This window comes from Trichosurus vulpecula, chromosome 1 (genome assembly GCF_011100635.1).
Source record: "Trichosurus vulpecula isolate mTriVul1 chromosome 1, mTriVul1.pri, whole genome shotgun sequence".
Lineage (NCBI taxonomy): Eukaryota > Metazoa > Chordata > Mammalia > Diprotodontia > Phalangeridae > Trichosurus > Trichosurus vulpecula.
Genome location: NC_050573.1, coordinates 100,894,944 through 100,911,881, shown reverse-complemented (window position 1 = coordinate 100,911,881; position 16,938 = coordinate 100,894,944).

Sequence of the window (16,938 nt, the reverse complement as noted above, 5' to 3'; positions counted from 1 at the left end):
ATATCTTAACTTCTCCCCTTTCTCTCCCATAGTCCTAGGCAAATTAGGCTAATTTTTCTTTAAAAAAAAGGTATTGAGACCTTCCTCAATGTTTGATTGATTCAGGGGAATGAAGGCTCAGACTATGGACATCACTTCCTAATTGCCTGAGTACAAAGCAGCCAAGAGAAATTCTTTGGGGGGGATGTGGTTCTTATTGAGAGAAATTATTTTTCTATTTTATTAGTAACCAATTATTAAATTAGAATTAAGGCTTTTACTCTTTATTTCCTCATCCAGGGAACAGCTCCTGTAGGTCAGTCAATCTCTGAAGGACATTGTTGATAGATGAGACTACCCAAAATCCTCTGGAAATATGCTTCACAATCTTGGGTGGGACCCCATCTATCCAAAGAGACTTTACTTCTGTCTAGAATCTAAACTAATCAAAGGGAATTCCAGCCCTAAAGCATTAAGCCTATGCCCTTGCATTCCTCCATTAGAGTTTAGAGTAACACAGCTCATGAAGGAGAAAATTAACCAGAATGGTCTAGGTAGATGTGGATTGCTCTGTCCAAACTGCTAGAGGTGACTGAGTCTGAAGATTCTTATCAGGAGCTGAAGACTTTTAGCCCACTTCCTCATTTAAATACCTACCCTCTTATCAACTGTTCACCAATCATGGTTGATTTCTCCTCTTAGGGGCATTGCCTTTCAAAAAAGTGTTTAAGACATTCAGTGCCTCCATTAGGTGTTTTTGGTTATGGAAAGAAACCACTGACCATCATTTTATTATCACCTAACCAAAATAACAAATTGATTATTAATTACCCAGAAACTCTCTCTCATCATCTCATGATGCTTTGCTAATGGATAAAAATGGGTAACTTGGGCAGAGAAGCTTCATTGAACTGAATCAATGAGGTATCCTCAATATCTATATTTGCTGAATAGCCTTCTCTCACCACTGAAGGACTTCACGTACAACTTCTTCAAAGTGATGGAGGTGAGTAGGAAGTGCATGCTGAATGTGAGGAATAGAACTAAGATCTATTTACCTTTCTAGCCTCACTCCACATTATCCCCTTTCATATATTTTTTGGTCCAGTCAAACTAGCCTTCTAGTTGTTCCTTCCACAAACCACTCCATCTCTTGTCTCTGGGACTTAGTACAGTCCCTCAGATTTAGCATGAAGAAGTTCTACATGAAGTCTTTCTGGATTCTCCACTGGTAAGATTTCATTGATCTTCTTTGCCACAAAGAACAACACACCCAGCACAATGCCTGGTACACAGTAGATGTAAAACAAATACTTGATTAAGTTGACTGTCTGACTATACTCCACTCTAATCATACACCTGGAGTATTGTGATTAGCTTCTTGGTCCCTTTAAGATGAATCAAGGACCCACTCATTTTACAGATGGGGAAACTGAGCTCCAGGGAGTCTTAGTGACTTCTCTAATGTCACAGATTTTAAGTATCAGAAGTAGGATAGAAACCTGGGTCCCCCAACAAAACCAATGAATAAATATTGATTAAGCACCTACTATGTGCCAGACATTTTGCTAAGTGCCTGGGATACAATGGGAGGCAAAAGACAGTCCCTTCCCTCAAGGAGCTTACAATCTATTGTGGAGATAACATGCAAACAAATATATACAAAGCAAGCAGTATATAGGATAAATATGAGATAATTGATAGAGGGGAGGTACTGGAATTAAGAGGGACTATGGAAGCCTTCTCCTGGAAGGCAGAGTTTTAGTTGGGATTTAAAAGAAGCCAGGGAGCTCACTAGGTAGAGTTGAGGAGGATGAGTGTTCCAGGCAAGGTGGACAGTCAGAGAAAATGCCTGGAGCTGAGACAAGGAGAGTCTCATTTATGAAACAGCTTGGTGACCAATGACACTGCATGAAAGAGTATTTGTTAAGGAGTAAGGCATAAGAGGATTGTAAATGTGGCATGGGTCTAGGCTATAAAGGTCTTTGAACATCAAACAAAACATTTTGTATTTGCTCCTGGAAGCAATAGGAAGCCATTGGAGTTTATTGAGTAGAGGCATGATTGGATCTTCTTTTTAGGAAAATCACTTTAGTGGCTGAATGGAGCATGGTTTAGAGTGAAGAGAGACTTAGGGCAGGCAGATTCACCAAAGCTATTAAAATAATCTAGGCATGAGGTGGTAAGGGACTGCACTAGTACTTGACCCAGAGTCAAGTACTCTTTCCATGGAACTGTACTTCCTGGAATGCATCCAAAGGAAGGTTTAACTGAAGTGCATCCAGGGGTGGGTCACCAGGATGGTAAAAAAAAAAGACTAGACATTATTCCATATGAGAATTAATTGAAGGAATTGGGGAGAAGAAGAAAAGACTTAATGGGAAGTTGATTAGCAGTCTTATTTTCTTTGAAAGCACCATCATATATAAAAAGGACATGAGGTTTACTTTCCTTCATACCAAAGAACAGTATAGGAGAAAGGGAAAGAAATAGTAGAGAAACATTTATTATCAGGATAGAAAGGAAAGTTTTCCAAGATTTAAAGCTTTACAAAACATTCCTCAGAAGGCAGTGGCTTCTCCATCACTGGAGACCTTTGAATGGAAGCTAGATAACTACTTGCAAGAGTTCTTTAAGAAAGGATACCCTTTCATGTGTGAATTGGACTAAATAGCCTTCTGCAATTCTGGGATTCTTTGGCCCCAAGCCTAGAGAAGTTTCTGCTCTCTTTTCTTCCATTCTACTTTCTTGTGGTCTTGAGAGTAGGATAGGTAGGAGGGTAGAATACAATGAATAATAGGAACTAGTTTGGAGACCTCTGGGCAAAAACATTTTGAAGGTAGCCATTTAATGGGGCCCATGTCTCATGCTGTCAAGATGTATTTAGCAGCCTGACTCCCCCACCTTTAAAACAAAACAAAACAAAACAAAACAAAAAGAAAACACTAAGGTGTTGTAACTATGTAAACAGAATGCCATCACAAATGCTCTCTGATCTGGAAACATCTCTGTCACTCTATTAGGGGACTCACTATCTCAAATCTGAGAGCTTCCTTATTTCCATCTTCAAGGTTACAGAACATTTTCCCATCTGTAACTGCCTGATTTCCAGATGGAGGCTCACAGAAGTTAGCTCTGCTGTCAGCCCAGTAACTTGATGGCTTTGACAGATTTTTTTCTAAAAACAGCTTTTACTGTTCCTAAGGAACCATGATCAAGCCTCTAGGCTGCAGGGACCAGTTCACAGTGGCGGGTGTCTTTTTTTTTTTTGCCTAGACATCTCAGCAGCACAAAGTATGAAGATATTGACAATACACTTGGGAAGGACGGTGGCTCAGAACTCAGATGCTTAGATAGGGGTATTCTCTCAAATAGAGATGAGAGAGAATGCCTTGTAAGATCTATGGAGTCCTCCAGGGTCAGAGGAGTCCATGGAATCACTCAGAGTACTAGCCCACATCTATAAATCACAGAATTTTAGTATTCTGAAGGGGGCCTCAGTGGCCATCTATTTTACTTGGACCTGACCAAAAGGACCATGCAAAATACCAGCCATTTTATGATTCAGATTAAGGGGGAAGGGTATAAAATTGAATTATTCGGTACAGGTGATGTCTCTCAGTCTTATCGACCTCTTTCTCCCCACAGGCACATGGAGGAACATAGAGGAGAGGAGGCAAGTTCTAGACTTCTGATTTAATTAGTGTAGCGAACTCTCAGTATAGAAACTACCTACATTCCTGCAGATTTGCAACTTCTCTGGAATTTATCAGTTTAGAGGGTTGACTGAGACATTAGGGGAGGGTTTAAATGACTTTCCCCTAATTAATTATACAGACGTAAGAGGCAGGGCTTGAAGGTGGCAAGTCTTCCAACCATTTCCAAGGTTGGCCTTCTATCTTCATTAGGACATAATAGAGTTAAAAACACATTAACCTGGGAATGAAAAGATCTAGCCTCATGATGGGTGACCTTTAACAAGCTATAGACCATGAAGATATAAGGAATCATCTAGTTCAACCTGTTTTTTAATCATTCATTCAATTATGTATATATTTAATTATTCATATCTCTCATTCAATTGTGTCTTTACCAGGTATCACCTGGAGAAGACTACAATTTAACCTCTGTTGGTTCATGGCAACTAGAAGGGAGGTGGCATAGCTTCCCTTGGGATACAGAACAAGAAATGTAAAGATGGTGTCCTGGAAAAACAAGCCACATCAAATGTGCATATTTTGTTTTGCTTTGTTTTTGGAAGGGGGCAATATGGCAGAGTGGATAGAGTACCTATTGTGGAGTCAGGAGCACCTGAGTTCAAATCTGGCCTCAGATACCTACTAGCTATGTAATCCTGGGCAAGTCACTTAACCCTGTTTGTCTCGGTTTCCTCAACTATAAAATGTGCTGGAGAAAGAAATGGCAAAAACTCCAATATCTTTGCCAAGAAAACCCTGAATGGGGTCATGAAGAATCAAACAGGACTTAAACAATTTAACAACAATACTGACACAAGGGGAAGCCAAGAGACTAGAGTAAAGGGGAGGAGGGGGATAGAGACAGAGAAGCAGAGAGATACAGAAAGAGAGACAGAAACAGACACGGATGGGAAGATAGAGAGACAGAGAGAATGACAAATGTAAAAAGAGAAAAAGAAAAGAAAAGAGAGGAAGAGAGATACTCAGAGAGACAGAGGCAGAGAAAGACAGAGGAAGAGTCAGAGACAGATTTAGAAAGAGAGAAGGAAAAAGAGACTTATTGAGACTAAAAAAACTAATGGGCTCTTGGGCTACTCTTCTGGGAAAGCCAGTACATTGATGCTTTTTTAGTCTCCTCCAGAAGGAGTCTAGTAAGGAGAGACCTTAGTGAATTAAATCCCTGAGTTAGAGTAGGTGCTGTCATCCTGAGCCCTTTGAGAGACAGGGAAGAAGAGAACAGTAGGAGCCTCTCCTTTCAGCTTGCCCATTCCACCTGTCCCTACTGTCCTCTCTTCCCTCCTAGGCCAATCCTTTCTCAGCACTGACAGGAGGACACTCCCTGGTGGGGGCGGGGGATGAGGGAGGATGACAGATTAGAAGAAGACAAGTTAGGAGGAGGGGTTGAGATGGAAAACCTTAAGAGGGGGCACAAGGCAGGGCATCCAGTTAGCCCCAGTTTGAGAAGTGAATAGCTCTACTCTGATGGAAGACATAACTAGAGGAGAGGACTGCCAGGTAGACACTCTGCTCAGAAGTCATCCTAGACACCTGAGGTTTACCTGAGGAAACTGCTTTTCATGGAGACCACTTCACCATTTTCTGCAAATAGAGACATTGGCATCCATGAGGCACTGTAATGGAAGTGTTGTTCATTGCTGTTTAGTCATTTCAGTTGTGTCTGACTTTTCACGATCTTACTTGGGGTTTTCTTGGTAAAGTATCTTTGCTCCTGGAGTGGCTTTCCATTTCTTTCTCCAGCTCATTTTACAGATGAGGAAACTGAGGTAAACAGGGTTAAGTTACTTGTCCAGAGTCACACAGTTAATAAGTGTCTGAGGCCAGATTTGAACTCAGGTCTTTCTGACACCAGGTCCAGTGTTCTATCCACTCTACCACCTAGTTGCCCTATAGTGCAAGTACTATCATTTTTGCTATAAAAATAGAGATGGGTAATCAGAGAGGTCCCTCCATCCCTCCTTGAGTTGGCAGGGATAGGGGCAAGTTAAATATGGTAACCAGACCTCTGTCAGTCAGTATCCTCAAAGGGACTGCTAGAGAGGTAACATAAGATCTCAAATCCATGTAACTGATGAATCACAGTCTTTCTCAAGGGAACTCCTTTGTATCAGACATTTATTTTGATAGACATATCTTCCTCCCACTCAGCCACCATTATCTTGATGGGCAGGAGTGTGAAGTTGGACTTATAGTTCTCCATGCTCACCCACATAGCGTTCTTGAATTTCTTGAAGAACACGTGGTTAATATGGGAGGGGATATGGGCCCGATGGATGTGCCAGGTAATGTCAGAGGCCAGAAGCATAAAAGTCACTGTCACTTTGTATTCTGCCCTAGTCATACTATATATGAAGTGTTGTCTTCTTCAAATGCTCAGTTTTAAGTGGTAGTTTAGGAAGGGCATTCAATGATAAGTTGCAGAACATCAGAAGATGTCAACCAGTATACTGAAGGGTTTTCATTCTTTGTAATATAAGGATGGGTTAGAAGGAACTGAAATATTACACTTTTTTATTTTGTTACCATGAATTTATTTTTATATTGGAGTTTTAAGAAGTTTTACAACATGTTGTTTGGCACACAAACACATATATGCACATATTTGTAATGATATTTTATTGCCAATTATATATTTAAGCTTAATTTGTGTATATACACAGTACTTAGCACATAGTAAGCCCTTATTAAATATCTGTCAACAATTTATCTTACTTGCCAATTGTAACAACTATGTTGCAACTGCAGTGGAGGTGAAAGACCAACAACAAGACCAACAGCACACAGGAGGGCTGCCAGCACAGTTTCTTTGATCTGCTTTTTTAAGGAAAGCAACTTTAAGGGGTTTACAATCTCGCTTTAATTACACATACAAATATCATTCACTTAGTTCAAGGGAAAAAGTCAGTACCCTGAACTTCAGAGAAAACACAAACAGAAATTATATAAAGAGAACAAATAACACAGATCAGCAGACAGGGCTTCTATCTGTCCAACCAGAGCAATACATACATAGTTATGAGGGAGAGAATCACCAACATCTGGGTTTTTCAAAGCTGAGGTGGGGGGTGCTGCTTCAATGGCTACCCAAAGTCTAATCACCAACACTCTTTTTTAAAAATTTTATCATTTTTATTTATTTAATACTTTAGTTTTCAACACCGATTTCCACAAGATTTTGAGTTACAAATTTTCTCCCCATTTCTACCCTCTCCACCATTCCAAGATGGCATATATTCTGATTGCCTCATTCCCCAGTCAGCCTTCCCTTCTGTCACCCCACTCCTCACCCCCATCTCCTTTCCCCTTACTTTCTTGTAAGGCAGGATAGATTTCTATGCCCCATTCCCAATATATCTTGTTTCCCAGTTGCATGCAAAAACAACTTTTTTTTTGAGCATCTGCTTTTAAAACTTTGAGTTCCATATTCTTTCCCCTCTTCCCTTCCTACCCACCCTCCCTAGGAAGGCAAGCAATTCAACGTAGGTCACACATGTATCATTATGTAAAATACTTCCACAATACTCGTGTTGTGAAACACTTAACTATATTTTGCTCCTTCCTATCCTGTCTCCCTTTATTCAGTTTTCTCCCTTGACCCTGTCTCTTTTCAAAAGTATTATTACCTCCTCCCCCATCTGACCTCCCTTCTATTATCCCCCCTTTTTTATCCCCTTCCCCTTACTTTCCAGTAGAGTAAGATACCCAATTGAGTGTGTATGTTATTCCCTACTCAAGTCAAATATGATGAGAGCAAGATTCACTCCTTCCCCCTCACCTGCACCCTCTTCCCTTCCAACAGAACTGCTTTTCTTGCCACTTTTAGGTTACATAATCTACTCCATTCCATCTCTCCATTTCTCCCTCTCTCAATATATTCTTCTTTCACCCCTTAATTTAATTTTATTTTTTTGATATCATCCCCTCATATTCAAGTCACCCTGTGCCCTCTGTCTATATACATGTATAATCCCTTCAACAACCCTAATATTGAGAAAGGTCTCATGAATTACACACATCATCTTTCCATGTAGGAATATAAACAAAACAGTTCAACTTTAGGAAGTCCCTTATGAATTCTCTTTCTTGTTTACCTTTTCATGCTTCTCTTCATTCTTGGGGTTTGAAAGTCAAATTTTCTATTCAGCTCTGGTCTTTTCATTGAGAAAGCTTTAAAGCCCTCAATTTTATTGAAAATCCATATTTTTCCTTGGCGCATGATACTCAGTTTTGCTGGATAGATGATTCTTGGTTTTAATCTTAGCTCCTTTGACCTCCAGAATATTGTATTCCAAGCTTTTTGCTCCCTTAATGTAGAAGCTGCTAGATCTTGTGTTATCCTAATTGTGTTTCCACAATATTCACATTGTTTCTTTGGGGCTGCTTGTAGTATTTTCTCCTTCACCTGGAAACTCTGGAATTTGGTGACAACATTCCTAGAAGTTTTCTTTTTGGGATCTTTTTCAAGAGGAGATTGGTGGATTCTTTCAATTTCTATTTTACCCTCTGGCTCTAGAATATCAGGACAGTTCTCCTTGATAATTTCTTGAAAGATGATATCTAGGCTCCTTTTTTGATCATGGCTTTCAGGTAGTCCAATAATATTTAAATGATCTCTCCTGGATCTATTTTCCAAGTCAGTGGTTTTTCCGATGAGATATTTCACGTTGCCTTGCATGTTTTCATTCCTTTGGTTCTGTTTTATAATATCTTGATTTCTCTTAAAGTCACTAGCTTTCACTTGCTCCAATCTAATTTTTAAGGTGGTATTTTCTTCAGTGGTCTTTTGGACCTCCATTTCCATTTGACTAATTCTGCCTTTCAAGGCATTCCTCTCCTCATTGGCTTTTTGAAGCTCTTTCAACATTTGGATTAGTCTATTCTTTAAGGTGTTATTTTCTTCAGTATTTTTTGGGGTCTCCTTTAGCAAGTTGGACTTGTTTTTCATGGTTTTCTTGCATCACTCTCATTTCTCATCCCATTTTTTCCTCTACTTCTCTTACTTGCTTTTCCAAATACTTTTTGAGCTCTTCCATGGCCTGAGACCAATTCATATTTTTCTTGGAGGCTTTTGATGTAGGCTCTTTGACTTTGTTGACTTCTTCTGGCTGTATGTTTTGACCTTCTTTTTCACCACAAAAGGAATCTAGAGTTTGAGTTTGAGTCTGAGTTCATTTTTGTTGCCTGTTCATGTTCCCAGCCAACTACTTGACCCTTGAGCTTTTTGTCAGCATATGACTGCTTGTAGAGTAGAAAGTATTTTGTCCCAAGCTTTAGAGTCCAAGCACTGCTCTTTTCAGAGCTACTTCTATTCCACCATCACCCCAGGCTCTGTCGCAGCAGCTCTTCTCCTCCCCCAAGAACTGCCAACCAGGACTGCAATCCAGATCCAAATACAGCACAGCAAGAGAGTCTGCCTCTGTGCCCACAGAGCTCTTCTTGCACTCCCACTCTGATCCGCTGCTAGCTTCCTCCCACCATGCGAGCCAGGGACTCAGGAAGAAGCTGATGCTGGAGCTCTGGAAGCAACCTCAGGAGCTTCCTGCTGCTGGCACCTCCACCACTGCACCGCCTCCGCCACCTCCAGGGATGGGCTGGACCGCTCTCACCTTGATCCCGCAGTTTCCCACTAACCTGCTCTTTGGCGTTTGTTGGTCGAGAAGTCTGATAACTGCCACAGCTCAATGATTCATGGCCCTAGGGCATGTTCCTGCTGGCTCCCTCCTGGTCTGGTCTGTCCTGGAGTGGCCCACACTGGGCTGTGCTCTGCTCCCAACACCATGTGATAGACCCTTCCCAATGACCATCCAGGTTCTCCTGGGCTGGAGACCTGTTTCTCTCTGCTATTTTGTGGGTTCTGCAGTTCTAGAATTTTTTCAGAGCCATTTTTTACAGGTGTTTGGAAGGATTGGGGGAGAGCTTAAGCAAGTCCCTGCTTTCCAGCTGCCATCTTGGCTCTGCCCCTAGAATATTATATTTTAAAGAATGAAAGAGCTAGAGTTGCATCTAAGAATAACTTACCCATCAAAGTTAAGTACAATTTGGAATAAAAAAAGGATATTTGATGAACTGAAAGACTTTTGGATATTTGTAATAAACAAACAATTATCAGAAATAAATGAAAAATTTGATATAAAAGATCCAGAAGAAATTTAAGGAAAACATTAGACTAATTATAACACAGTCATTCAGGTCAAACCATTTACTTATTATGTATATGAAAATATTAGCAGTATTCTTAAAACTGTCATCATTAATAAAACAGTTTGAAAGAAAGGTTGGAGCTGAGTTGTGTATGTTGCGAGTCTAAAAAACAAAATTGGGTAGGAAAAGGTAAAAGGGGGCAATTATATTGTAAAAATGGGGCATGAAAGGAAGAACTAACATAGAGGAAATAAGTAGGGGTGGAGGGCTGGTGATGTTGGAAACTTAATCTAATCTGGGTTGAAGAGGAAATAATGTGTACATTTGAAAGGGTGTAGAAGTCTTCTGAACATGTGAAGAATTGAAAAGGCTGGGGGACAAGGTAAAGGAGGGACTTTTAGGATATGTAGATTGGGATTTGGGAGGGTAGGGAGAGAGGATGGGGGAACTTCTGGACAGGTGGAAAAAATAAGGGTTGAAAAATAAGATAAGCAGGACAAGGTTTAAAAGAGACTAAGAAAGAAAATAGTAAAAATAAGATGGAGGCAAATTCACAAATAGTAGTTATAACTTTAAGTGTGAATGGGATGTTTATAGCAGCCCTCTTTGTGGTAGCAAAGAGCTGAAAATTGCAGGGATCCCTATCAATTGGGGAATGGCTGAACAAGTTGTGGTTTATGGTTGTGATGGAATACTGCTGCGCTATAAAAATGATGATCTCAATGACCTTGGAAAGGCATGAACAGACTTTCATGGAATGATGAAGAGTGAAGTGAGCAGAACCAAGAGAATATTGTGTACAGTAACAGCAATATTATTTTTAAAATGACATTGAATAACCAAGTCATTTTGACCATTAAAAATACACAAATTAAAAATAAAGGCCGTGTGAAGGGAGATGCTATGTGCATCCAGAAAAAGAACTGATAAATACAAATATTTACAGAATATTTTACTATATATACATATATATATATATACACATATATATGCATATATATAAAATTTGTGTCTAATGGTACATATTTCTAAGGTGAAGAAGGAAGAAAAAATAGAAAAAAGAAATTTACATGATAACTTTGTTGTATATTTGGAGGGAATAGCAAGTTGTACATGCTAGATTTACAGCTTCATGTGTAATCATCTTTTTTATTATAATGTGTAATGCCTTTATTGTAATGAAATGCTTATTTTGTTCCATGAATTGAAAATAAAAGGAATTACTTAAAAAAGAAGGAACTGGGGATGGTAGGATAGGAAATGGAATTTTGAGGGGGAATATAATAATTTCAAGTATTTGAAGGACCTCAGGTGGAAGAAGGATTGACTTGTTCTGTTTGAGATGTCTGAAAGGCAGTTGGAGATGTAAGATTGGAAGTTAACAGAGTTTGGGGCAGGATAAATAGATTTAAGAATCTGATGAGATCAATGAGTAAAGAAGGAGAAGAGAAAAGGGCTGAGGCCAGAACCCTCAAGTACACCTATGGTGAAGGGGCATGATCTGGACGAAGATCCAGCAAAAGAGTCAAAGAAGGAGCAGTCATATAGGTAGGAGAAAAGCCAAGAGAGAGTAGAATCCAGAAAATCTAGAGAGAAAAGAGTATCAAGAAGAAGAAGGGATGAACTGTATCAAAGGCTACAGTCAAGTCAAGCAGAATGAGAATTGAGAAAAGATCATTGAATTTGCCACCTAAGAAGTAATTATTAACTTTGGACAGAACAGTTTTGGTGAATTGATAAGGCTGGGAGTCAAATTGTAAGGGGTTTAGAAGAAAGCAAGAGGAGAGAAATTGAAGGCACATCTTGTAGATGGTCATTTTGTGGACTTTAGCTACAAAGGCAAGAAGAGATATAGGACAATAGCCAATGGAATGAAAAGATCAAGTGAAGATTTTTTCAGGATGGAGGAGACATGAGTATAGTTGCAGGTAGTAGGGAATGAACCAGTAGTCAGAGAAAGATTGAAAATAAGTGATAAAATGAGGGTGACAGAAGGGACAATCTATTAAAGGAGATGGAATGGGATAGGATCACTTGAACAAAAAGGGGTTCATCTTGGTAAGGGATAAGGCCACTTCATCACATGAGGCAGGGGTGAAGAAAGAAATAGTAGTATTAGACACCTGAGAGGTAGACATGAGGAAGAAAGGAGAAAAAGGAGCTCATGGCAAATGGACTCAATTTTTTTCAGTATAATATGAGGCAAGGTTCTCAGCTGAGAGAATAGGATGGGGGCGAGGGGTGTTACAACAACAACAACTACACTACAGAATATTGCCCTTTGGCCTGACTAGATCATAAGTTCCTTGATCGTATGTATTTTTAAAATGTATTTTCATGTCAACAAGTCAATAAATATTTATTAAGAGTCCACTAAAAGTGATCTGCCTATGCCATGGACTTTCACTACAACTCATTATAGGTTGTCCCTTATCCTTAGAATGCACTCCCTCCTTACACTTCTTTTGAGAATCCTTCAAAGTGCTGCTAGGTTAAACAGTATATAGAGTTCCAGTCCTGGAGTTAGGAGGACCTGAGTTCAAATGTGGCCGCAGACACTTACTAGTTGTGTGACCTGCCTCAATTTCCTTATATGTAAAATGAGCTGAAGAAGGAAATGGTAAACTGCTCCAGTATATTTGCCAAGAAAACTCCATATGCAGTCATGAAGAGTCAGACACAGCTGAAAAATGACTGAACAACAAATGCCTCCTTCAAGGGTCAGCTCAAGTGCCACCTCTTACATAAGGTCTCTCCTCATCCCATCCTCCCAGTTGCTGCTGCCCACCAGTTATTTTATCTTAAAATCCTATGTGATTTGTTTTTGCTTTTCTCTATATGGTTTTTTCCTCCTGATAAAATGTAAGCTTCTTGAAAAAAGGAACTATTTAATTCTTATCTTTATATCCTCTACACCTAACTCAGTGTTTGGCAGAGTATGTACTTACACATGCTTGGTGAATGAAAGGTTTCCTCTCACATGTTCCATATTGATGTGAGGTATTCTCAAGGGTTCAACACAAAGCCTGGGCAAGGTTTTCGTGTGGCCTTAGCAAGGATGAAAACCTGTTACCCTTGTGTATTACTGTCCAACCAAACAACCACCCAGCATGGTGTGCATGCAACAGAGAAGGCTCTGTACTCTATGAAGAAAGCAGAATTATAGTAGCTCAAAAGAAATGCAAAAAGAATTCAGAGTCATCTCCACTCCAAACATTCATATGAATTATTTGTGCTCAATATGTGGTAAAGCCTTCCAAGCTTGTGTTGGTCTGATCAGTCATGATTGGACACACTGTATCTTGACCCAACATAGTCATGTCATTTTGGTCCTCTTTGAGCACGAAGGAAAATGACCAACCAACTGTCTATTGAAGGCTTGTAACACATATTACTTATCACTTGAAAATTCAAATAGATCTGTGATCTCATCAATTATGAAGACTGCAACCCAATCATGCTCAACTATCTTCTAAGACACTGGTTCGTGGTCACCCATAAGTTCACCACTGGGGTTTCCACCCAAAGTGATGGAGCCCTTCTTCACTTTTTCTTGACATTGGGTATCAAGAGAGCACTCTGGTTGTCCACGTTTCATCTCTCACTCTTACCAAAACCAACTAATCTTCTTTAAAGGGAGCTGCTAGAGCAGCAGAGATTATAGTGGGCTTGTACTCAGGAAGACCTGAGTTTAATTCTAGCCTGAGAAATTTACTAGTGGTAGGATCGTAAGCAAGTCATTTAATGTCAGTATTCCTCAGTTTCCTCTACTGTAAAATGTAGACAATGACAGCACTTTCATTGAAGGATTGTGTTAATGATCAAATGAGATTAATATTTGTAAAGTGTTTTAAGGCACAGGGCCTGGAACATAGTAGGTACCATATAAATGCTTATTCTCTTCTCTTTCCCCATTGTCCATTTCACTGATGACATACTTGGCTTCTGTTCTTTAACATTCCTCGGTCGCTGTATCTTGAAGTTGGTTCACACCCACCATGAGTTAGTTCCATTTTATTCTGTATTGCTGGGTCTTACAGCCACACAACAAAACCAGTAAAATTCTGCCTTTTAAAAAAGTATTTTTCTTCTTCTTGGGGAAATTTGGGGATATTAAAGGAACTTTAGTTTTCCAAAGGCAAGCCAATCCATTCTCCTCCTCCTGTTTAGTGTGGAGTACAACTGCTGATCCTTTTATAATATCTATTCTAGAAATGCAAATTGATGTATAAGCTTTCAAGGTTGTCCTTGAGATAACTGCATCTAAACAACAACCATTCTTCATCCACTTAGTCTTTCCTGTGAGGATGGTCAGGCCAGAATCTTCTGATGCTATATTATACCAAAATAAATATCTATATGTCATTAAGGGTAGAATTTTCAGCGTTGCAATATATACATTTATTTTAAAGTATTACTCCTTGTCTTCTAATATTCCTAATATCACAATATTCAAGTTTTTCCCTAAACTTACTCTGCCCCCTTACTTTAGTTGGGACCAATCTATTTCCATACCTTACCCCTTCCATTTGCTTCCTACCTGATAGCAACAATCCTGGAAAGAGTACTGTTTCGCCTGCAAGGAGACATGTATTCATGTCCTGTTAACTAATTACGTTATTACAGGTAAGTCATTTAACTTTCTGAACCTCAGTTTCCTCATTCATAAAGTGGGTATAACACCTGAACTTCCTATATCATCTGATTGTTTTTCAATTCAATTCAACAAACATTGATTATTCATTTATCACACACAAGGCCTGAAATGGATTTATGATGGATTTATCCCTCTAACACATATCAAAACCCATTCCATGTCTACACATCCTATGTGGTTCATTAACAGTACATTCACCACTTGGTAAGGAATTCTTTGATCATGACATCTGATGAAACAACTGAGGAATACGAAAACAAAAGAAGACAATCTTACCTTCAAGGAGTTTCCATTCTGGGGACGTAGGACACGTACATAAATTTGAATGATACAAAATTGAATATAAGGACTATCAGACATGGTGCCTAAAGATAATTTGAGGAAGAAGAACTCACTTTAGCAGTGCGAATCAGCAAATGTTTCATGGAGAAGGTTGCACCTGAGATAGATCTTATTGAAAATAAAATCCTTTTGAAACTGTAAAGTCTATTAAATATGAGCTGTCATTATTACTATTGTGATTATCATTATTAATATTGTTATTTCAAGAGAACAACATCAAGACCAAAAGGGAAAGCTCCATGTTGGCGGCTCTCAAATATGTCCCTAGAAGGTTAACTGAGGCTCTAAGTTCAGGTTCACTGACAAACACATCCCAGACTTTCCCTTCCCCTAATCTGACTACCAATCAGAGTCAAACAACAAGCACACCCAGGAATGGTTTATGAGATACTCTGAAGGGACTGAGTGAAGGAAAAATACAGACACATTATAATTGCCACTATATCTCTAGACACACACTACTTGTCTGCCCCATGAGGGAGGTTAATACACTGAGAGCATAAGAAGTAGTTCCAAAAAGGAAGGATTCAGATTACCCACACATCTGATGTGCTGGTCTCTGTATCCTCAAGGATTCCATCAATCAGTTTCTCTCTCACTGCTAAACTAAGTCTGCCCAGTGGCAATGGGATTTCAATTGGTCATATATATATATATATCAGTCAGTCAATCAGTTAATAAATATTTTTTCAGTGCTATTGCTTTGTCAGGCCTTGTGCTAAGCACTAGGGACAAAAAAATTCAAAAGATAAGCTCTCAAGGAGTTCACAACCTAATTGGGGGAGACAATCTGCAAATAATTATGTCTGAATAAGACATATACAGGATAAATTGGAGATAATCAAGGAAAGTCACTAGACTTCAGAGAGATTAGGAAAGGCTTCTTGTAGAAGGTAGGATTTGAACTGGGACTTTGAAGGAAGCAAGGAAGTCAGGAGGCAGAGACAAGGAAGGAAGTCATTCCAGATGGAATGTTCAAGGAACAGAAAAGAAGCTAATGTCATTTGATTAAAGAATATCTAAGAGTGGGGTAAGGTGTGAGATATAAGAACATTGGAAAGGTAGAAAGGAGTCAGATTAAGAAGGGCTTTGAATGCCAAAGAGAGGATTTTTTATTTGACCCTGGGGATGATATATCCACTGGTAATAATCATAGCCTTCCCTTATCTTTATATATCCCTAGCTAAATATTGCCCCCAGGTTGCAAAATTTTGGCATGACACTTTCCCCTACTTTCTTATCTTCTGTATCTCTCCTGAGAACACCTGGTCATCATGCTTCCTATAAACCAGCCCTTATGTAGTATGTGGGGAAACTCTGAAGTCACGTTATGAGTCCTTAAGACAGGACTACTTCAGTTGGTTTTCTGTACAGGTCAGCATCTACCCAAACTGTGTCTTATGGGTCCCTACCTATGTTTTTACTTTACTTTTTTATAAAGTCAACCAAAGGACACATTTAGCTCAAGGGAAAAGTAATTAATGAAATAACATAGTAATAAAAGTAGTTATCAGTTTTCTCAAATAACCACAGAACACATTTCCCAATGGATACATACATTATAAATAGGAAAAGAAGACACATATAGCAAGGTACATATAAAAAGAACATACTAGTAGGCACAAGCAAGTGAGAACTTGGAACCAGGGTGTACATATGAAGGGACATGCACATAGGAAAACTATATTGCCAAGGCAGAGAAATGGAGGAGCCATAGGTATGCTGGTATCTCCTAGTGATATCATGTTGCTACTCCCACTGGGGCTGTGCCTAGCTAGACTCTGTCACATACAATTTCTACTAGAGATGTGAGGTATTCCCTTCTGGTTTCACTTGGACATTACTTTTCACTCTTTCACTGGTCTCAGTTGTTGCTAGTGACTGCCAGGTGTCTTTATACTGGACAAGAGGATGTAGAGAATTTTTGTTTCTCCTATTTCTGGCATCACCCAGAGTCCTCTTCAGCTAGAATACTATCTCCAACTCAGAAGAAAATTAATCCCGCCATCACCCTTTTAGCTTAAATTCCAGAAGGTTTTCTGCTATGGCTTCTTTAGAAAGCTTGCCTTTAGAAAGGCAAAATCCCTAAAATAGTCACAGATA